General features: G+C 33.5%; 1 protein-coding gene across 1 annotated transcript in view; it reads right to left on the bottom strand.

Moving 5' to 3' along the window:
* LOC113394155 (octopamine receptor beta-2R) overlaps positions 1 to 25,501 on the bottom strand; it is a 203,251-nt gene that overhangs the window by 110,904 nt on the left and 66,846 nt on the right. Inside the window, exon 2 of the mRNA XM_026631367.2 lies at positions 17,528 to 17,572. The gene's annotated coding sequence lies outside the window, so the exon portion shown is untranslated. The remainder of the gene's footprint in view (positions 1 to 17,527; positions 17,573 to 25,501) is intronic.

Genomic DNA, 25,501 nt, shown 5'->3' with positions numbered 1-25,501 from the left:
CGGCCTTTAAGGAATGAGTACGCTGTTCTTGAAGGTTCCCAAGTCGTATCGGTTCGGAAAAACCGCTTTATTATTAAAGTCTTATAATTAACTAGCCTGCGGCTTTACCTGTGCGAGACTTATTCAACTTCATAGCACACAAACTTTCGCCCCCTGCAAACATTGATTGATTTCCCGTACAAACTTCTCCCGTCTTTCAGGGATGTTTTCCGTGATAAAATATATTTACTTCTCCGAGAGTTATTTTTTTTTTTATGGCATTGATTAGCGGACGAGCATATGGGCCACCTGATGGTAAGTGGTCACCACCGCCCATAGACAAAGGCGCTGTAAGAAATATTAACCATTCCTTACATCACCTATGCGCCACCAACCTTGGGAACTAAGATGTTATGTCCCTTGTGCCTGTGATTAAAAATTATTATTATTATTATTGATTATTTGAGTTAAACTATCTATAAACTAAATTTCATCTATATCGATTCAACGGTTTAAGCGTGAAGAGATAACAGACAGAGTTATTAATAATAGTAGTATAGATTTAACTTACTTGGTGGTAGGCTTTGTGCAAGCCCGTTTGGGTAGGTACCACCCACTCATCAGGTATTCTACCGCCAAATAACAGTACTCAGTATTGTTGCGTTCCGGTTTGAAGGGTGAGTGAGCCAGTGTAACTACAGGCATAAGGAACATAACATCTTAGTTCCTAAGGTTGGTGGCGCATTTTCGATGTAAGGAATAGTTAATATTTCTTACAGAGCCATTGTCTATGGGCGGTAATGACCATTTACCATCAGGTGGCCCATATGCTCAACCGCCAAACTATGACGAATAAAATAAATAACAAAATATATGTATAAAACTAAGATATATATAGATTTATAATGTTATGATACTAAATTGAGTGACATCCTCATTTCCAACACTATATGTTTCCTGGAAGACGTGACATGTACCAGGAAAGGACCATTTTCTTCCCACAGACGCGAGCGCTTAACATGTGGTCTACGTATATTACATACATTATTTATATAATGACGTAACTCCAACAGTCACAATCTGAATCGGTTGACGAATTAAAATTGAAGTTCAATTCATTTTATTTTATAATATAGGTAATCAGATCACCACTTCACATAGTAGCATGTCATAGTGATCCTATGACGTCCGCCGAAGAGACGTAGACGGTACCGCTGGTTTATTAATGGGTATTCCGGTGTACTTTTAACAAAGTAGGAATACTCACTGTTGCGTCACAATATATTTACAACAATACTATGTATATTCACAGTAGCATTGATCACTTTGATAAAATCAGTGATAATCATTGTATGTGCAGAAGAAGTGAGGATAAGCTTAGAACGCCAAGTTTCCGACTCTGCAAAGTCATTCTTGGGGCATCCGTTTCTATAATAAAATTCTGCAGACATTTTTAACTTTGCCGTTTCATAGATTCAAGTCAATTGTAAAAAATTCATTAGTAAAGAGGGCATACTATTCGATACAAGATTATATTGATGATAAAAAAGCGTGGAGTTAATGCTCGTTGACTTCCAGGCAGGAGACATAATATAAATTTATAATCGTATTTAACTAACATGACTGTATTTTTAGATGTTGAAAAAGAGTAACTACTGAGTTTCTTGCCGGTTCGTCTCGGTAGAATCTACATTCCAAACCGGTGGTAGCTTTACTTTAAATAGTTTGTTAAATGACGATTCAAAAGTGCTTGTAAAAGACTACTTGAATAAAGTATATATAGCGTCCTTGGCACCGTTGAGTCCCATATACCTTCCCATTTCACTTGGGGGAAAAGCGTAATTCGTTTTTCCGTTTTGAAAAGAATGGCCGCAACTGACCATAAATATTGGCGCTGTAAGAATTTTTAACCATTTCTTATAACGCCAATGCGACGCCAACCTTGAGAACTAAGACATTCCCTTGTGCCTGTAGTTACACTGGCTCACTGACCATTCAACCCGTTACACAATAATACTAAGTTTTGCTGCTTGCCGGTAGAATATATTATAGTATCTATCAGACACTAAGATTTATCTATATCAAAGAAATAAATTAACGTCAGAATTTAAGGTGCGTACGCATTTGAAGCAATTTAGCGTCTAGGCACGTTTCGTCCATTTGCTCGAACTCATCTCGACTTGAGGTGCGCTAAACGGCGATCCGTGGGCTGCCGGGTTTTTGACGGTGTTTAAAGTTTCCTCAGTGTGAACGCTGCCTTGATTAAACGCGTATCCGAACGTAATATACCTCGGCGTTAACTCTTCGCGTGTGAATTTACTTTTATTTACAATTCACTTTCAAAACTGATACCGCGATACAAATTTGCACCGTAACTATGTAATATTTAAATTTGACGATGTTATTATTAATGTTATGTTGCTATGATACAAGCAGATTGTTGTTTGTTTGATTGTACAGCGGTTTAGTAGCGTCAAGTGTGATCCGTGCACGTCGAGGCGGCTTCATTGCGAGCAGCCTCTAATTCGTATGCAGCTTTTACATATCATAATATAATATTGACAAACAGTGAAGGTATAAACTCGAAATTCCCTATAATAGTGTAATATTACCCAACCAAATTAAATAGTCTATAAATTTTTATAATTAAAAGACCACTTTATCTGAACTCCTTTAAAATGCACATTTGATTTGTTATTCTAGATATCATCAGGTATTCTGTCACCGTACAGCAATGCTTAGTATTGTTGCATTCTAGTTTGAAAAGTGAGTGACCCAGTACAAGGGATATAACGTCTTACTTTTCAAAGTTTGTTGGCGTATTGGCAAAGTAAGAAATGGTTATAATTTATAGAGCCAAAGTCTATGGTCGTTGATGACCAATTAACATCAGGAGAACTATTTGCCAGTCCATCCACCTATTACAAAAAAAAAGGTATAAGTTTACATTTAAAGGACTCGGTCCCAATGAAAATAAATCAACAACAATAAACCGAAAAGTATATGTAATAAATAATAAATTCCATTGTATCGTAATTTCATGAAAACGAGCAAAAATATTTGCTATTTTTTTTTTAACAATATTGCATTGTTCAATGTTTCAGCACAGCACTAGCAACCTATAACACGTTAAACGTAAATGAAATAACTTCTTCTTTTAACAGGTTCATTTTAAAAGAATATCGAAACTATTTGAGTCATAATCAATTGTGAGAAATGTGGATTTTATCCGTAGACGCTGAATCGGAATCGAAGTATAGTTGAGTTTTATTCTGCTTGTGTAAAATTTATTTCGTGTTCGGCTGTCAATGCAGTACAATAAAATCTCTACGTACCGGATAAAATACTGATACATGTGCACTAACCCGCATTGAAACTTAGAGTTCTGCAAAACTTCCTCTCACCAAGAGATCCAATCAGTTTTCATTATATAGTTCAGTGAAATCATTCCTAAAACACAATTAATTCTCAACATAACATATTAAGCTCAACTAGCTGTCTCGTTAAGAGTGATATTTGACTTATATGTATTTATATATATATATACATAAACATAACATAACATAATAAGCCTGTAAATTTCCCACTGCTGGGCTAAGGCCTCCTCTCCCGTTGAGGAGAAGGTATGGAGCATATTCCACCACGCTGCTCCAATGCGGGTTGGTGGAATACACATGTGGCAGAATTTCGTTGAAATTAGACACATGCAGGTTTCCTCGCGATGTTTTCCTTCACCGCCGAGCACGAGATGAATTATAAACAAATTAAGCACATGTAAATTCAGTGGTGCCTGCCTGGGTTTGAACCCGAAATCATCGGTTAAGATGCACGCGTTCTAACCACTGGGCCATCTCGGCTATATATATATATAAATATAAATAACACTCAATATAAGATTTTTGAAATATAAAAGATCCGATTGACTTAAAATTTAGCATACTATACTGCTTTCGCTATGTGATGCTCACAGATAACATATTATATGATGTATTTATTACGTTTAGAAAGTGTATAACTGTATATTTCCCTAAAAAATGTATGAAGTCGGGACAGAGAAGAAGACTACATGTAGAATTAAACTATACAAGACTAGTTGTCGCCCGCGGCTTCGCCGATTGGTTGTCGTGTGTTAGGCAAGAAAAGTAGCCTATATCCTTCCTTGGAGTTCAAGTTTGCTTCATACCAAATTTCATCAAACTTGTTTCATTGGTTTACAGACAGACAGGCAGAGTTACTTTGACATTTATAATATTAGTATAGATTAAAAACTGCAAGTAATGTTTACTAAATTAATGACGTCACTATGTACATAAAAACCACATCAAACCGCGCTGTAATGCAGCCAAACCTGGAACCGCACAATACCATATCATCAAATCATTAACCAGTCACATTCATAAACACAGAGGGCATGAGTACAAAGCGGCGGATTGAATGCACAATCGCTATATAGGTCGCTGCCAACGAACACGACGAATTTGGAAATGGTATCTGTAGTGTACATTTTTACATTACATTACATTAACAGCCTGTAAACTTCTCACTGCTGGGCTAAGGCCTCCTCTCCCTTTGAGGAGAAGTTTTGGAGCATACTCCAATGCGGGTTGTTGGAGTTAGACACATGCAGGTTTCCTCACGATGTTTTCCTTCACCGCCGAGCACGAGATGAATTATAAACGCATATTAAGGACATGAAAATTAATTGGTGCCTGCCTGGGTTTGAACCCGAAATCATCGGTTAAGATGCACGTGTTCAAACAGAACTACTTAGTATTAATGTATGCGATTATAATGGTGAATCAGTATTGCAGGTATAAGAAATTACATCTAATGGAATGGGCGGTTGTGACTACTTATCATTGGGTGGTCCATTTCCATGTTCACTTATCTCCTATACATATAATAAAATTGGAGTGTCTGTTTGTGATACTAAAATAACTGCTTTTTACTAAATACATATGTTTGTATACACGGCAATTTTTTTCAGCCTGTCTGTTTGTTCCGACTATACTCTGGAAAGGCTGGGCCGATTTTGGTGGGACTTTCACTGGCTAGATAGCTGATATTATAGGGAGTGACATAGGCCACAACAATAACTTTTTTGTTAAATTCGAACGCGCACGAAGTCGCGGGCTCAGCTACTTATAAATAAATAGAAGCCATTTCCATATATATCCTGTTCTTAGAGTCACACTGTACAAGTGTTGCTGGGAATCATAATTTATGGATATGGCAATAATATGCTAAGCTATGATTATGTTATGGACATTGAATGTGCAATGTGGGACTATTGTCGGGAGAGATAATGTCTTCTGATTCGATATAACTACTGGAACGCAATTGTGATTTAGTTAATATGTAGCTGTGGTATTATTGAAGCTGTTCAGTGCTAAACCGTTATATATAAATGTCTTTGAACAAGAAAATGTCTATTATTTGAACTTTCTATGTATCGTCTTACTAAATACAGTTCTCAATGGTTCTTTTAGGATGATACTATATTGCAAAAAGAGTAGGTTTACACTTAATAAAGCTAGTGTTCACTTATATATATTATATTTAGGGAAACATATAATACATGAACTCTTATTTACATTGTTTTTACTGCTCACACAAAAGCTCTTCAATAGTTACGAAACTAAAAAAAGGAGAATTCACTTGACGAACTAAAGGGAAACAGAAAGTGCACTGTTAAGTCTTTGCCCATTTATATGTATAGATCTTCTGAAATGGCAATTCAAAAGTGTTTATCAGAGCATATTTGAATGAAGTGCGTTCTCCTATTTTACATCGCCAGGGACGGTGGGTAATTATTTTATTATTGATTAACGTCATCACCACCACCATTGTACCACCGTTCTTTGCTGCTGATGTTATCCAATGCATAGTGTACAGTAGTGTTCAAATATTTATAAAACGTTAGATGTCTGGCTAAGGAGAGGAATTATTACTTGTGATTAAAAAAAAAAACTAAATAATAAGTATCATCATTGCAATTGAAAAGTGTGATTATGTAGAATGGAACCACTACGTCGAAACATGGGTGTGTACAACTCGTACGCTAATGGATAAATAATGATTCCACCGAAAAATAAATATTCTACCGAAAGGTAAATAAAGGTAAAGGCAGACGAATTTTGAAAAACAGAAAAATTTGTGTTTATAATTCATCTCGTGCTTAGCTATGAAGGAAACCTGTATCTTTCTGACAAAAACTTCTAGATATTTATACACAGCATCGGGACAGTTGTGGAAGATTGAAGATTTCTTCTTAACAAAAGAGAGGATTCCTTAGCTCAGCGGTTGGATATTTACTGCTGCTACTTATGGACGAATTACAAACATGTTTTATATGTATAGGCAATTATACAACGAGCATTAATTTTTTCCTAGATTTTTGCATTTGTATAAATAACAGAATCTTCTTCGGGATTACACCTAATTTTAAATATCGAAATAAAATATATACCAAGAAGTTTAGGCTCGAGATTATGTTTAATAATCAAATCCGATCAAATCATAAGAATTATTAACATTTTACAAACATTTACATTAACAGCCTGTAAATTTCCCACTGCTGGGCTAAGGCCTCCACTCCCTTTGAAGAGAAGATTTGGAGCATATTCCACCACGCTGCTCCAATGCGTGTGTTATATAGTATTAAGTCCTTAAATATATACAAAATGAATTAAAAATAGTTCCTGTAATCATCTAGAAACATGTTAGCCCTTATCCTGTCTGTACATTTTGATCGATTGTGGTGGTACAGCTTAACAACATGGATAGTATGATAATCTTCGACATACGATGTGTTTATGGTCATCGGTGCTGAAGTCTTTTTGTCTCCATCTGATATACAAATGTTAGATATATATATAAAATCTCATTTAACGTTCAATTTAATACTTGAATTTATTTATAAAACAAAATTATATTCATAGACAAGTCTATCAAATTAATTGTGATTGAGAGCTCTCATTTAATTCTGGTGCCCTCAAAATCAAAGACAACGTTATTTATTCAATATTGAAGATTTTTTTTCACATTGATCGTTAAAATCTATCATCGGTCGGTCAAAGAAAGATCTCGGAAGAAACGTTGAAAGAAATTCAATTAAGTCATTCTGGGAGAATCTTTTAAGCAACATAGCCTGCGGAAAATCGCTTCGTGTCTAAGATGTCTCATAATTTAAAAAATACAATCTTTTAATACTCGTATAATCTATAAAGCGAATTATTGGCACAAATGCTTTACTTTGTGCTTAAATGTCACGGATTGTGTTTTCTATTTTTGGAAGACATCTTATATAAAATATATTTTACCACTGAACAAAAGTCGGTCATCGTGACTTCAGTTAATGCCCAAACACAGGTGCACTCCTTCCTTCATTCCTTCACTCTCATAGTTCGACTGGATGGAGTGTCTTGATCGCATGAATACGAACTTTGGATGGTGGACTTTACGTTATGTCCAAGGAAAAGAAGTGCAGACTTAACTCTGAGCCGTTACTCTAAATTCCTTGATAGAAAACTCAAAAACTTTTTACTGCTTTTATCAGTAATATGAATCCTTTGTATTCAAATACCAAAATCTGCAGGTGCCACGTTCGTAGCCTGCAATTGAAAAACATTAAATATATCCGAAAGATATACATTTGTTATCTCCAAATCTTTACTCAATGACGAAATTCAAATATGATTTATTTTTTCAAAAAAAAAAGAATATTCGGCTGTATTTTTAAATATATTTTTTGTGCTTCAGAACTGCGTCATTTAGAATCGGTTGGGAAAATTATTTTTTGTACAGGAGGGTGTACTTCCCGTCTGATCGCATTTAAATTCGAAGAAAAAATACCGCCTCTAAGGGTGAGAAAATGCGGATGAAATTTTTTACGGGCTCCAATTTTATTTCTAATTTATTCTCGGAGTATTATTTAAAGTAGGTTTATTTTGTTGCAATTTTTATATTATTCGATTTGTACCAATCAATTAGTTATTGAATAATAATTCCAACTGAGGTATCCAAGTTGGACACATGTTCGAGGTTGCGAGCCGCCACGCAGATTGTCAATTACAAATCTTCCGTTCATCGAACAATCTTTTCATTTCGTTCGATAAAACCCCACAATCATTACGTCGATTTATTGTATTTATTGAACGGTTCCGTTTGTTGAATTTTTTCAATCATTGCTGAGTCTCAGATTATTAAACAAAAGGCAGAAGAGGAAGAACTTCATAATGAAGTCGAAAAAACAACTCCACGGTTAATATCGATTTCGACTTAGGTGAGTCGTAAATAAGCTAATGTAATTACATCCACAGACACGGGTTTAGATATCATGATTGATAGCGCATCAGTAATATTTGTAGATAATATCCATATAATATTGGATACATCCGATGTTTTTATACTAATGAATGTATTTCCCTCAATGAGCCGTAATTGTCCAGTTGATTAAGTACGTGGATTATAATCAGAGATCATGAGTTCAAATGCGAAAAGGTGCAACTGAGTTTTAATATGCATAATTAGTGTTCGTAATGCATCTCCTGTTCGATGAAGGAAAGCCGCTTGTTCGGGTTCCGTTTGGTATAGAGAATTTTTGGGCAATGGTATACGCATATATAATAAAACATCGGAAAATATAATTAATTTTCTATTTAAAAAATTAAAAAGTTTATGTAGACTAACTTAATAAATAAATCTTATTATTCATTAAAATAATAGTTTTTAGAAAAAAACATATCAAACAATCACAGGACACTAATTGAAAAAAACCGCATCGTAAATCTGTTTATTTGGAAAGAGCGACTATGCGAGTTTCTTGCCGTTTCTTCAGGCTGCTTTCCGAAACCGTGGTAGTGTTAAATTATATCGACGATTCAAAAACGCTTCATTGTGAAGTTAACTTGAATAAATTACATTTGATTAGATTTGATATGAAATTTTACCAATGAATAAATATATATACGAGATGAAATTATTTACCCTTTTTTGGCTTGGTAGTCTAAAATGTTCGAGACAGAGCGAGACAGATATACGTTTATATAATACACGCTAAACTTCCTACTAACAGGGAAATATTAGTGTATGAATTAATTACAACTCATTCATAATTTGCATATTGTGGTTACATTCAGCGTCTAATAATGAATATGCAAAACATACAGACCATTAATGCAGATATTCCATTATTTAAGGTCAGTGTTCATTTGTTTATTCTTTCTCAAGATCATCTATAATAAAACGAGAAATTATACGGGTAATATAATACCGGCTCGTTGGTCAAGTGGTCACTTTAAACGCTATAGATCATAAGGTCCGAGCTTAAATCCCAAATCGAGGCATTAAGGGTAATTGGATTATTCTGACAAAAATCTCAGCCCAAAGCTAAAATGTGGAATGTGTTACACTCTCGTGGCTCGTAAAATACCTAAAAGAGTTGTCTGACCTCTATATTTCGATTCTAGATTGTCAGCGGGCTATAAATATATAAATAAACCACCTTCGTTGGCGCACACATTTATATGCGATAGTATTCGTATCTTCTCCGTTACTTGGTTAATTTCCTTTGGATGGTATAACCCCAATATTCGATTTGAAGAACTGTATGTCCAAACTATGCGTATACAGTTTTTCGAGGAATTATCTTCAACGCTGACTAAGTAAATTAAGTATATTATAATAGCCGTTTAGCCGCAACCTTCATTTAAGAGTATGTGTGAGCCGTGATAGCCCCGTAGTTGTAAGCACTATTGAATTCATGGGTTGAATATGTAGGTATAACGAGACGTGAAGTGATGATAATCTGCCAGTTTCCACCGACCCACGTGAAGAAAGCTCCAAGCGTCCAAAATTCCTTAAAAGAGAAGAAGGAGGCTTTAGTCCCGCAGTGGTAAAATTAACATGCTGTTATTTTATTTTTATTTTCACACCAAAGGGTTATTTTTATTAGCATCATCATCGTCGTCGTCGTATGAGTCCTCGTAGCTTATCATAATTTGAGTAATAAAATTTACAGGAATTTTCGGAAAATGGGATGAAGATTCCAACCGATTTCTCTTTCAAAGCTGAGTCTTTCAAAGGTTTTGTGTGGTCAAATCAAAGTAAAATTAGGTTTCATTCAACTTACTTACTTACTTAAGCATTTTATTGCATTACAAGTCACTCACACTGTTAAGAAAATCAGCAAATTTAAAATATATACCTATAATAACAATAGCATTTATATTCGTTAAAAATGAGTTAAGTCCTCGTAATTATATCATTAACATAGTTAGATATCATTCGTCATACACTAGACTGGTAGTCATGTCACGTTCAAGTCCATCCGGGTCTTATCCATTCATCAGATACTCTAGCTTTGCATTATTAAACTGTTTAAAAGGTGAATGAGCCAGTTTATATCCATCACAAAGATCATCAAAACCTTAACAGCATTCAGGTTAAGCAATTTTAGCAATATTATATATATTTAAAACCCAACGTGTCTCGTTTCATGATGACTTACTTTTTTATGTAAAGGCCACTATTGGCTACTTGGTGGTTATTCATCACCACTGCTTTTAGACATTGGCGCTGTGAGAATTATTAACTGTTTCTTAGATCGCCAATATACCGCCAACCTTGGGAAGTAAGGTGTTATGTCGCTTGTGCCGGTGTTATGCAGATCCACTCACCCTTTAAACAGGAACATAACATTCTTAAGACTACGATTGCTGTTTATCAGTTAAATATTTAACAAAAAAGTATTCACCAATGCTGTGTTAAATTTAATTTTACGATTACGTTTATAAATAAACATTACCTAAAAACAACAACAATAATACGAGTTTGTAAGGAATAAATATCTGAAACTTAAGTTTCTGCAATCATTTTTAAATGCTGCCTATGCTACTAAGGTATTATGGCCATTGAAGAACATCAAGTTTAACTCAGTTTGCAATATCCGCAGCATGTTCCAGTAAAACAAAGGATATATTGACAGCGTGTTAACTTCTTTTCGTTTAGCTTCAGCTGAGTTTTTATTGTCTGTAAGCGATTTATTATTTTTCTATTTCATGCATTTAACAATTTTTCTATTTTATGATATATTGTTGTTTAATTATCATTTGAAAGTTTTATTATCATCTCGAAAATATCTAATTTGCTTAGAGAAAGAAACGGCTAGGAGTTTTAATTGAGTTGTTTTAATACTTTGTCAACAAATAAATTTACCTGATCTAATTTTTGGCTTTAAATTAAAAAAGTACCGAAGACTAAATCCAATAGCAGTAGAACAGTTTAATTATATCCAAATAAGCAGTGCTTGGTAATTATAAATCCTTTGATATATCAACATCAAGATAGATATCGTATTTTGTTTGATTCATTAAAATATAATTTAAATCCAAAATTACACTTAAAGGGAAAATTTCGACAAAGACTGTTCTTTGATCCTAACCACTAATCTTTTGATCATCATGAATGTTATCGAAAGTAATTGCCTCTTTCTCGTTAAACTCAACGTTTATATCACATCTCACAGCAATAATGTCATTATGATTTTTAATAGCTTATTAATTCAAATATGATCCTCATTGCGAACACTGCGTACGATAGTTAGAACGTGTTTTGAATTCAAATCGAATATAATCATGTCTCTTATAAAGATTAATATTTCAATTACATTATTATTGTTATATTTTATTGGTAAGTATTATTTATTATTAATTTGTTTAAACTATTTGAATGTTTTTTTGCAATCGGTTTGATACTTGTAAGGAAGGATTTTACTTGCATCTGGTTATATTAGTAGTTACCACCCACTGGAATAGCCAGGCAACCTCCTGCCATAAGTGTTTTAAGTATGAAGAGTGCACTGACCCACTTCGCCTGCAGATGCCTCCAATAAAGAAGACCGAGGAGATATGCTACTCGCATCTACTTCGTTGGATATGGAGGTTATTTTTACTCTTCTAAACTGGAGGTCCGTGTAGGCAGTCCAACAGTCGTACGTCACGGCTGTATGCAAAATAGATCCCGTGGAAACAAAAATACGGAACTACAGGCACCAGAGTTTACATCATAGTTCCCATACTTGGAGGCGAATTGATGATTTATATTCAACTGATTTAATCATTTATCCTTATTCCTAAGACCGTTTTGTAGGTGTTTGTAATGTGTTCGTGAACTATAAGAGAATGAAGAAGTGGAAGCTCATCGTTAATTATATAAACCGGCTTCATTTACTCATAGATTATTAAATTTATCGACGACATAATATATTTCTTCATAATGAATATATTATATAAATAAGTATGTTTATTGTATGTCGTTTTTATGGCACAGCACACATGTATGTATTATGTATTTGTTTTGTATATAGAAGAGAGACTAAATCATATACTCCTATAGTAATTATGTGACCTTGTGGTTCGTAGCAATCAGCTATAGTGGAAAGGCATCAGATAGGAGATAGGGATCTGTTATTGAATGAATAGAAATCTACGTGATTGAAAATGTCAAAGCAACAGATTAAACGTATATTTAAATGAAATACTTGTCCCTTTAAATGTATTCAGTCATAAATAATTTGATAATTAATTAACATTGTTAACGTGACACGATCTATCAAATCAAATCAAAATATTCTTTAAACGAATCGGCTAATAAAAGCACTTTTGAATCGTCATGTTACAGTGTTGAAATAAATTTAAAACAATACTATGTATATTCACAGTAGCATTGATCACTTTGATAAAATCAGTGATAATCATTGTATGTGCACAAGAAGTGAGGATAAGCTTAGAACGCCAAGTTTCCGTCTCCGCAAAGTCAATAAATCATTCTTGGGGCAAGGTATCCGCTTCTATAATAAAATTCCGCAGACATTTTTAACTTTGCCGTTTCACAGATTCAAGTCATTTGTAAAAAATACATTGGTAAAGAAGGCATATTATTCGATACAAGATTATATTGATGATAAAAAAGCGTGGAGCTTGTTGATAAGTTCTCAGCAGCCTCCAGCGAGGACAAACGGCAAGAAACTCGCATAGTTGCTCTTTTCAAATAAACAGATTTACAATGCTGTTTTTTTACAATCATTAGTGTCCTGTGCTGGAACCCGAGCCTAAACAACAAGCTGTAACTAACAAGCAGCAGTTATTAAATTAGAATTAAATTACTTATATTTCATACAGTTCCCTGTAGTGATATTTTGTATAAACTCACTTCACATACCTAATTTTAATGAGTATATCCTTTATATGTCATAATAATCACAGTCATATAGTCGTATATTACTTTGTGATATCACACGATCGTGCTGTGCGGTGAGTTCGAAGTTGATTCTTGACAGTCTATCGATCATTTTAAGTAAATAATTTATTATTATTTTTCATTTTCATTTCTAGTTCACGCGTTTGGAAAACCTCAAAGGACTTTACCGTTTCCTCATTTGATGGAATTCGAATTATCCGATATCGGCAAGCCAGTGCACGTATTTGAAGGCATTGATTACGATCTGCTGTCAGGTGATTTGAAAGAGGAATACCATGACTGTTACAGTGAACAAAATAAATGTATTCGGTCGAGGTGAGATTTTTTATCTGTTTTTAAATCTACACGGATTGGGAGTCCGTGCCTTTGTTCAGTTTCAAACTTACATTATTCTAGAGCGAGTTTGCTGCACTGTCAACAATAAGCTATTGTCACTCGTACGACGTTTGTAAAATTTATAAAATTCTGCTTCATGAGCATAATGTATTCATCAGCTCAAGCGTGGTTGAATAGACAACAAAAAGCGAGCCATTTATAAGCCGCCCCTTCATTTTATCTCATAATATAGAAAAAGAGTAGCTACTGAGTTTCTTGCCGATTCTTCTCGGTAGAATCTACATTCCGAACCGGTGGTAGCTTTACTTTGGTCGCTTTACACAAAAGTGCTTGTAAAAACCTACTTTAATAAAGTATATTTTGATTTTGATTTGATTTGAGTAATTTAAAGCCGTGTGATGTGGATTTTGTAAGAAATCGGTTGATAAGATAATTTCAATCTGATGATAATGATGACACATTTATCTATTGAGCACAAAAGCGTCCATACGGTGATGAGAAACCAGCTTATTATATTGCTAAGGCATTTACAAGAAGGGATTCCACTCTAGCTATGTTGACTGTTTCACTAAAAAATAGTATTCATTTCAATCTTTTTTTTTATTAAAGAAAATCTATGGGCTCACAGTTGCCTGGACGATTTTTTTACTTTTTAGTTTTAATTAGGTGTGACGGTATTCAATTTTTCTTATAAACGTCACCAGATCTCCACTGGAGTTGGAGCTTCGTCCTTCTTGGCCCACACTCACTAATAAGGAATATATATTACTTTTTTTTCCTATTAGAACGCAGCATTCCCCAGTCTGTGGCTTCGATTTAAGAAACAAATTATTCTATAGATACTTTAGTCAATGTGAACTTGATCTCCACAATTGTAATTTGATGGTGGAAAATGGAAGGATATTGCATGGGACTAACCTTAAGGATCGTATGTATTCATTGGAATTCTTTAAATTTTTGGAAAAATCTATATTCACATTAAGGTTTTCCATGCTTAATTTGGGTAACTTACAGGGCTAATGTTTATGGACTGGTGGACCTACCACCGGTTGACAAAATATCCACTTCACCTACCTATTAAAAAAAAACTTCTAACACACGTGTACCTATATCAGTACGCCGTAAAAGAGCGTTGTGGAATAATCTCCAATCATTGCCCCGATAAAAGTGGAGACCTTTGTCCAGCTTTGAGATTGTAATTTTGGGATTTTGATAAAATAATATATATTTTACCGGTTAGTGGCGTATTGGCGATGTAAGGAATGGTTAATATTCATAACATTCATATTCATCCATTGACTATGGGCGAAGGTGACCACTTACCTTCAGACCACCCATTTGCTCATAAAAAAATCCTTTGAAATTATAATCTTATCGGGACTATCATATTAAAACCATATACTGGTTACATTGAAATTATGTCCTTTAGTATAAAAAGATTGTCTGTCTTCGACCAATATCATATAGTTGGTATACAGGTATGGCAGTTTATAACCTAATAATTTCAGTTTTTCTCACGATGTTTTATTTTGGGACAGAGCATGAGCAGTCACTAGTGTTGACTGCCCTGATCTGAACCCGCGGTCTTCAGTTAAAGTGATCTCTCCGTGGCATTGTATCTTATATTATTACATATTTCCAAATATATCAACAAATTAATCTTGTATGTGTATCTTCTTTTGAATATTTTATTCTCAAGCACGTTTCTGTAGCAGTTTTATATAACGTGTCATAATATCATGTTATAACAAATATTTGGTCTCCCTTGAGCATAGGTTTTTTTTTATCAGTGGTGTAAAATGCTACCTTACCATGGTTGTGTAGCTGTGTTCCAGTTTGAATGGTTACTCAGCCATAGGAACAAGGAATACGTAATTGACGACGCATTTTAATAATTTTAAACTTGAATGGGTTTTCCGATTTTTGTTTCTCTAACAATGGTAAATTGAAGCTTTGGTGTTTTTTTCAGGTATCATTTTTTTCATGGGCGAAGGTTACGTATGTGAAATCTACGCTCGTAGTCGTAACATAACTACCGATTCCCCCCCCTCCAATGAATAATTATTAGATGTACTTTTAATTGACAAATTATTTTTCTCTGTAATTTGATTTTATTCAATTTCAAATGTTTATAATAAAGAGTACTATAGCAACTTTTTCTTTTTTTTTATTAGTATTCAAAGTAATCACTGACAATTATTTGAAGTATAACAATTTTGTTTATACAGTAATTATTTTTAATTCTAATGTAAATAAATTGTTTAATTTTTACGTATGTATGCATATAACATACATAATATATATTTATGTACGTGTATGTTTACACTGTGTACAATATAAGTGTTACTGAGTTGATTCATAGCTCCAAGGTTATCTGGTAGCTTAAAAATTGTCAGTATTTTAAAAGTATTTTTGTAAAGTTAGAAATATAAAAGTAATATACATATTTTATTTATTTATTTTATTTGGTTCTTCAACAACGTGTACAGTGATTAAAATTATATAATATAACAAAAGTAAAGTTCTATTCTAAGTGTCAGAATTACTTAAAGAAGAACACAGCATGCACAAAAATAAAACAGCAAAGGATGCATCAGCATTATATAACAAAAGACAATTTTTTCTTACATAATTAATGAATGCACAATTAATCATAACCGCTTAAGCCACGTGACTGCCAAATTACGATAAAAGTTCTAAGGAACAATTTCCTGTTCGATTCTGAATCGCAATTTCAATAACGGAGCTCAAATTGAATCCTGTCGCTAATGGGCCACTAAGACGATAAGTTGCATCTATAAAAATTTTTGTCTCATTACTCGAAGTGTTTGTCACACGGATATAGCTGGAATTTAGGGGGGAATATTGACGTCTTTCCCGTTTAAATTTCCGGTATGATGTTTGCACTTGTAGTATACTAGCAATCCGCCCCGGTTTCGCTAGACTGCAATGCTGATTCTAAATATACTACAGATAGTCTTTATTACATCTTTAACAGCTTTTTTGTCATTGGAAAATAAAAACCGCTATGACATTTTTTTTAATCTGTGAAATTTTTGAAAATATTCATTTAAATCTCACGCTGTAAAGGGCCATATTGATCTATATTACATGCGCACTGGACTTCAGGTAACTCATTGGATAAGGGTTAATGCTTTATTGCTTAAAATAGCTTCATAAATAAGCCATTATATCTCGTACACAGTAAAGAACAAAAAATGACTCTGTGGGTTATCCCTAAGAGATATCCATAGTATAACATTGCGTATTATGATCTAAAATGTTGTACTAAATTATTTTGATCTATCTCGTAGGGTCCAGTCAGCTTTCGCAATATAAGCGAAAAAAAAGTTGATTATTCACATTAGAGACCTCTAAAATTTGGCCCAAAAATGATGAAACAATATTTAAATGAAATTTTTAATGTCAAATAGATTTGACATTAAAAATTTTTAGTTCACTTAGAATTGGAGTTTGTCGATAACAATTTACTTTAATTTTGTTTACGTTTTTCTTTGTCTTCTGTAGCCGCAGCAGTGCTCTCTAACCGGTCGGTAACTTTCTTCCGCAATCTAAAATTAATTCTTTGTTAAATTGTAACAATTTAGTTAATTGCAATCATGAATACTATTTAATTTTCTGCACATCTACAGCTGGAGCTCTTCAAAATGAGAGCATAACCGATCTTTTATGTGCAGCTATCGTCCCATAATCACTGGGACAAAAACCGGCTCACGCTATTAATACATAAGATGCATATTCACAATTGTTACCAGTTGCCTTAAAAATATTACGAGATAATTGAACCTGCTATGAACACATGTGTGTGCGATACATTATCAAAGTACGGATCGGGTTGTGGCTATATTGAAGAATGTCTATATCTAATTTCGTGTAGATAATAAATAAACAAACAAATAATTCAATGCCAATAGTGTATCCGTTCACTCACCGCAAACTTCCAAGCGTCAGTCGTAGCGCTGATGTATTGATGTTCCTGTAAAAATTATAAACGACATTAATAATAATATCATAATGATATCAAAACTTAGAATATTACAAAATTGTAACAGTGCAATGAACCTAAATCAAGTTCGTTGATTTATTATAAAACTGCGTTAAAAAGTATAAAGTAAAATAAGATCTAAATATTTTTTGAAATGTATTAAAAGTAATTTTATATCTATATTGAGAACGTTCAAGTTGGGTTAGTTGATTACCTGTGTTATCTAATCGCGATTGGGTATGTATCAGATAATAAAATTATAAATAATAAAAATAATATCTCTTGTTAATAGAAACTATAAATAATTCGTTTTTGTTGGCTTTGTTGGCCTAACTGGGTACAACCAACTCATCCAATATTCTATCGTCAAACAGCAATATATGGGAGTGTTGTGGTTTGAAAGGTAAGTTATGAACATCTTAGTTCACATAGTTGGCGGTACATTGGCCTTGTGAGTAATGGTTAATTAACCAACAACGCCAATGTCTATGCGCGGTGTTGACCACTAACCATCAGGTTTTCCATTTGCCCGCCACCAATCACCATAAAAAATCTAGTCCTGAACATCGATCGAAAATCAATTATATTTTGTTTAATCATTATAAAAAAAAGGAAATATGCATTTATTGTTACGCTTAGAACATTTTTTTACATTCCAAGTTACTCGTATATTTATTGATCACAAAAAGGTTGTGACTAATTATCAAACTTTTTCGTTTGAGATGATCTGTTCTGATTGGTTACATTGAAGTGTTTGTGATTATACACACACACGCACACGAGTTTATAAATGTCTAAACTTGAGAAGCGGCAATTGTGATAAACGGTCTTAAGTGACATCGGATAATGAGCTCGTAAGCCGATTACTTGATATTGCCGAATGCTTGATACAGCGATTTTAATTCATAGATGGTTTATTTTGTTATGTTTAATTATGTACTTCGATAAATGTTCAATATTTATTTTCTAAGTGTCTAAGTTTTAAAGTATAATTCAACGAACAGCCTGAACTACTGAGTATAGAAAGATGTTTTTTTTTTTATAATGGAAACATTCGCTATGAAATATTTTTTTGTAAAAAAATAATTTAATGGGATATGTCCCGTCCTCTTTAAATTAAACTTTCTATATATTTTACGTGTTCAAAGTCAAAACGGCTGAACAGATTTTAATGAAATTTGGCACATGGATAGATGTATCGACCAATGTGTCTAACATCTCCCCCCCCTCAAACCCAGGTGGAAACTAGTAAATTTTCAGATAGCTATAAGGCAAACAATCGTTTCCCCGTACATACTCGTATTCAAAGGAACGTTTATACAATTATACAAATATTACCCAACCATTTTCAGCATAGTCTAACTACACAAACAGTGCCTAATATCACGTCGTTAACAATTAAGGCAATTATGTCCGTGCTTGCGAATTCCGTACAATTGTATAATTGCACTGAAGAAACAAACATATTCTGTATCGCTTTAAATAATACACAATATTAGGCTTATTTCATTGGATAGAAATATACTTTATTAATTAGCCTTTTTAGTCATCGATCTGATCACTCATATAATTAGTAGGGACTTGTGATGTGGAGAGTGAACAGCCCTCTCATTTAGTATTGTTGTGTTTCAGCTTTAAGAGTGAGTGAGCCAGTGTAACTACAAGCACGAGCGACATAATATCTTAGTTCCCAAGGTCGGTTGGCATTGACGATGTAAGGGATGGTTAGTATTTCATAAAGTGCCAATGTATATTAGCGGTGGCAACTTACCAACAGATGACTTATTTTCGTCTACCTATTAAAATAAATAGTCACAATTGAACATTTCCGAACAGTTATTTTATAATCTCTATTATTATTGCACATATCTGTGTAATATTTTAAATATCTAACCTCCCCGTGGAGACGAGTACAACTCATGTAAATTCTGATGATATAGCAGGGCTCACTTAAAATGGGATATAAAATTGCGTTGTTTGTTTTAGTCCTACTCATCTGTTAGAATGTATGTATATCTTTGATGAGGGAAAGACATGTTTAATGGTATAAACATGAATATATCAAGCGGAGTGAATGACGCCTTACTGAAGCTAGAACTATTTATAGTTCTATTGAAACTTTAATTAATGATACTTATATCAATTTTCATCGATATCGATCAATTGATTCCAATCGGTATATTAACGACTGAAATTTAGATCATTGATGACGTCGATCCGGAAAAACATATCAAGTATCCAAAGATATAAATAAATAAATATTGGACAACGTCACGTACATTACTCTGGTCCCAATGTAAGTAGCTAAAGCACTTGTGTTATGGAAAATCAGAAGTAACGACGGTACCACAAACACCCAGACCCGAGACAACATAGAAAACTAGTGAACTTTTTTCTACATGGACCTCAGACTGGCGTACCCATGAAAAACGGTGTACAAACTACTCGACCTCGAAGGTCGTCAAAGATATAGTTTTATATTAAATAAGTGCATACGTATTTTCTTTACAAAATTAGAAGGTTTATATTATGATACCCGGAGAAGACCTGCAATTAGCAACATGACTTGCCAAATACATAATGCCGTTAGAACAGCCGAGTCCTCGATTAGTCCATTCTAAAAAAGGTGTGGAGACTCAACTGGATGCTAAAGAATTAAAAGCAATTTCTGCACCTATAAGATAATACAGTTTATATATCTGAAGCGTCTCCTCAAAGTTATATCCAATAAGTTATGTCGGCGGATAATCACGTATTTAAGAAAAACACTTTAACAAAGAATTTTGAGATGTTAAATTAATTTGAAATATTTCACGGTCCATAAATAGGTGTTATATTGAGTGAATGGTTCCCCCACCCATTTTTGTTATAAAAGGCCGAACACCCGCCGGTATGGAGAGGCTTGTTCGAGCCGTCGGAGCGATCGGACCTCCTCAGTTTGAAATAAATCAGAGACGAATATTTCCTGAGTTTAATTTCATACCTCCGAGGATGGATAGAAATCCAAACCCTGACATTCGTGACGTCAGCAATGCTGACGTCATGTTTTTTTTAAAACAAGCCGGGACAAGCTACTTCGTCCGATATGATACTATGATAATATACTTAATTGAATAGTCATAGAATCTAATATCCATTCGTTGCATAACGATATTCTGACACAAGCGGAAGACAGAGCGGTAGACTAGTTGACCTATCAAGCTTTCTCCATGGCACTTCAGGACCAACACGGCCTTCAGTAATTAAGCGCACGAAGAATTATAAATTGCATATTTTTTCCAACGGCTAAGCTTAAAAAGACGATGACAAAATAATACGAGTTCCATTGGAGCTTTGAAGTAATTACTTCAAAGTATATCAAGGAATTCCTTTATATACTATTTGATGAGTTACACAAAAATTTCTAATGTCTTACTTTAACTTAGTAGCTGTTGTATATAAGTTCGGCTTTGTATACATTTTGTTGTATATGCGTTCAAGTAGAAACCATATTTTACTGTTTGCCAATGAATCTGTTCGATATTTAAATATAATTGAAGATTTGAAAGATTTTTTTTTCTTAATTTGCAATTGTATCTCCATAGAGGTGTAGTCTATTCTTTCTTTGTATTTTGTCTATAATTTGATTTAAATGATTTTAATATGCTTACACGTTTTTACGGCCAGACTGATGTCTGGCATTTTTAGATTATGGATGCTAATTATATTCTTTTATCGGGACAGGCAAATGGGTGACGTCATCGCGTCACCCATTAGCACCAATAATCTAAACTTACCATCGTAAGTATTCACCATCGTCTATATAAATTGGCACTGTAATATATACTAGAACACGCTTTACCGCACATTCTACCACCAAGCAGCAATACTAAGTATTGCTTTTGGTGGTAGAATATGTGATGAGTGAGTGAACCTACCCAAAATCTTGCACAATGACCTACCACCTAGAAATGTAACATACATATGCAAATACAAGTTTGCATTGGGCTTTGACGAAGAAATCTTTATTCTATTAGAATGCCTTGTCAATAATTCCGCTGTTGGCGAATCATTATCATTACATGGTATAAAATAAAGTCGGTTACCGCTGTCTGTCCATTAAACATGATGTTTAAAATGACACAACGCATTTTAATGCGTTTTCTTTTATTAGATAGACTGATTCAAGAGGAAGGTTTATATGTATAATACTTGCACAATATAGTAGAGAAACACTGATAATTTTAGAGGTGAATTTTCTGAATATTTTTTGCGTTTACATGGCAAACGCTGGCTGAACTGGTGGATGGTATAAGTCTATCTCTTAGGGATAACCCACAATTCTGTAGTATATTTAGTATCAGCATTGCACCCGTGCAAAACTGGGGCGGGTCGCTAGTATAGAATAAACCAGCTTAAACTATATACTTATATTTCTTACGTCTGCAATTACGTGCACAACATTTCCGAATTTCCGTGCTCCTTTCGTCGATATTCAGAGAATTGACACCGCCCTGACATCCATATTCAAAAAGCCCCACATTGTTACGGGCAACAATAGCTTAGTATTTAATTATTACATGTAACAAAAACAATACCATACTATATTCGCCGACAGCGGAAATATTGACAAGGCATTCTAGTATTTAAGCCTTGGGCATATTACTCAAGTTTCCATATCCATATCCAAGTCAATAGTATTAAATTTATAGCTATATGTTTGTCATCATTATCGTTACTGAAATCTTTTCTCGTAACAATGATCTGTTGAAACATCGCCAGATCCATTATGAGAGTCGTTAAATTATTTCGTATCGTTTGTTGCTTATGAGTGGAAATAATGAAGGGTTGGGAACAATTTTACATGTTGTCAGTTTTTTTTTATATGCGAACTTTGGTTACGATGTGTGTGTGGTTAAATCTATGAGATTGCAGTTTTTAAGATCCTAGATTCGCTATCTAGTTCAAGCACTGAGCTGAATTTTATCAAACGTGATGAACACGTAAAGGTGATCCAATTTCTGAATTGCTAATTTTATGTGAAAACTACCAAATTGCGTTGAACTAAAACGAAAAACAAGCCATGAATTAGTTGAATTTATTTGTCAAAACCAATAAGTCCTTCAGTTTTGATTAACTTGGACCGTGCAGAAATGTAAAAATACCTGGATCAAAAATAAAAAAATAATGGCTGACTTTATGAGAAATAAAGTAGAATTAATAATTATCTGAAAAGATCATCACAGACACATTCTTTTAAGATAGTTTTAGTTGTTAAATGATATTTTAATTGATATCAAAATTCCATACGTCATGAATAGAATGATGCCTTTATTTGTGTTCAATTATGAAAAGCAGTGACAAAACGAAGATGTCCTGAAAGGTTCTGATAAAAAAAAATTTACTCATATCCATCTATATATGCCCATATGCCAAGGAACTTTTGAATCAAACTTTTGAATTTTACAGCATAGAGTACCACCGGCTCAGAAAATAGATTCTACCGAGAAGAACCGTCAAGAAGAGTTTCTTAGTAGTTTTTCACCATCGTAATCACAGAGTATGTCAATAAAGTACAATTGTACTTATATATAAATTAACAAATACTATATATTGCACTGAGTAATATGCCTTATTTAGTAATGTGTTTAAGACATCTGATTTGATTTTGTTGTCGTATTTGATAATATAAATTAATCTGCTCCACCAAATAAAACAGGATTCATAAGAACTTAATAGTTGATCAAAAACCTAATGGAATTAACAATGTTGAGGCCATTCTAAAAATTTATACAAAATCAGTTACGGAATTTAACTTATCAAAGCAGGAAGGGGTCTATTGTTGAACGTACTTCCGCTGAGTTAAGTTTGATGAAATGAAACTAATAAAGAGCATCCGGCGTTACCCAGCCGATATTAAATCAGAGATCCTTGATGAACATACTTTGTCAGAGGAACTTGAGTATTTGCAACTAATTATGTTTTCTACAGATACTTAATTACTGTTAGAATATTATTATTGAAAAAAGATTCAGTTTAATTTGCATTCATATTTAATATAAGTGATTAAATATCACAACATATTTTAACGAAATTGGCTTTTACATGCACGTTTGAAACGTTGTTTCACGAAAAGCTACCACCATTTCGGAATATAGATAACACCAAGAAAAACTGGGAAAAATCTCAATACTACATATGGTTTAGTATTTTCATTAATTTAGGCCCTTGAACATTTATATGACTTGTGTGGGATAGATGTTTTGAGTGATTACTATAAGAAGATTTTTTAAATGTAGACGGACTGCCCTTAGATTGATGCCGTGTGAAATTTCAACCTTCAATTTTTTTTGTTAAAATACATTAAGTATAATTTCTTTACATATTCCATACAATACTTCATGAATACTAAAAATTTTTGAATTATTAATTACTTTTACTCTCATATAAGTATAAATACTACTTAAAGTAAAATAATTTATCATATATTTGAACCAACAAAATATATTTTCCATTATAATTTATATATTTCATACAATTCATTAGTGGAAAAGTAATCAAATATCTCTGAATACTATCTAAAGCACTCCGGACGAATATGCCGACAGCGCAAACGAGTTCTCGACTGAATTAAAAACTACAGAGTAATTGGAGCGCAGATGTTTCAAATATCACAGCGTATAAAGATATATTTTTTTTAGCTAGACACTTAAATTACGCTTTAAAAACAATTAAATCAAAGCATTTGTTTTATTAAATGAATAAAATCGCATTTGTTAATCTGATTGAAGAAGATCGAGGTTTCCTCTCGTTCAATGTCTATTTTCAATTTATCTCGGATAGTAAAGTGAATTACAGCCGAAGATTACGAATTCAAAACCAGCTTAACAAAACTAAGTTTGCATGTGTGATAACTTGAATGACGTATCAGCTTTTTCCTGCCCAATGTATTCACCGATCTGCATAAGAGTTGGAGGTTTATTTCCAGCAATAGGACTTTTAGGAGGCAGTTCTTTGCTAAGAAAATATTATGAGAAAATTAGTACGTATTGGGTAAAATTTCGTCACACGTCCATCGACGTTGATCAGAGGAGCGTTGTGGAATTTTACGATGTTTTCCTTCACAGCCAAGAGATAAATAAGAAATACTACGAATAGTAGAATTAAATATATAAAAACTGACGGCAAAGTTTTTAATAGAGCTGATCTATTTATTCACGAAGACGCCCCTGGTAATATGTTGGCATTTTAAATCTGATAAAATGTCGATTCGAAATTTTACTTGGTGTCAGCTTTGTGCAAGCCCATTTGGGTGGGTGCCACCCACTCATCAGATTTTCTACTACCACACAGCTCTACTTAGTATTCTTGTGTTCCGGTCTGAAGGGTGAGTGAGTCAGTGTAACAACAGGTACAGGGGACATAAAATCTTAGTTACCAATATTGGTGGCGCATTGTCAATGTAAAAAATGGGTTATATTATAGCGCCAATATCCATAGACGATGGTGAAAATTATCACCAGGGGCCCATTTGTCCGTCCACCTGCCCATTTCATACAAAAACCTTGTACATTGAACCGATTTGAAAACAAAATATATATATATATAATTTCAAACAACAATTAGCGTAAATAGCGCTTTACGGGCCATCTACTTATATAAAAAGTTGCATGTTCAATTCTGAAATCTTGGGCTATTGTCGTACCCCCTCTACTAGTACAAGCTCGAAGCTTAAGCTTAAATAGGAATATTATATATTCTTTCTTACAAAAGGAGAGGTGTCGTGGTACATTGCTTTCCCTATATAGTCTATTTTAAATAACGAATACAATGAAATAAATTAACAAAGCTTGAAAAGAATTAAATGATAATGAAAAAAATACTATTAAGAATCCCGTGTAAAGTGAAAGAATAACAAAAACTGAGTTTGAATTTATATTA

Source organism: Vanessa tameamea, chromosome 24, assembly GCF_037043105.1.
Source record: "Vanessa tameamea isolate UH-Manoa-2023 chromosome 24, ilVanTame1 primary haplotype, whole genome shotgun sequence".
Lineage (NCBI taxonomy): Eukaryota > Metazoa > Arthropoda > Insecta > Lepidoptera > Nymphalidae > Vanessa > Vanessa tameamea.
Note: the sequence above shows the minus strand (reverse complement) of the source record. Positions and strands in the feature narration are given on the sequence as shown.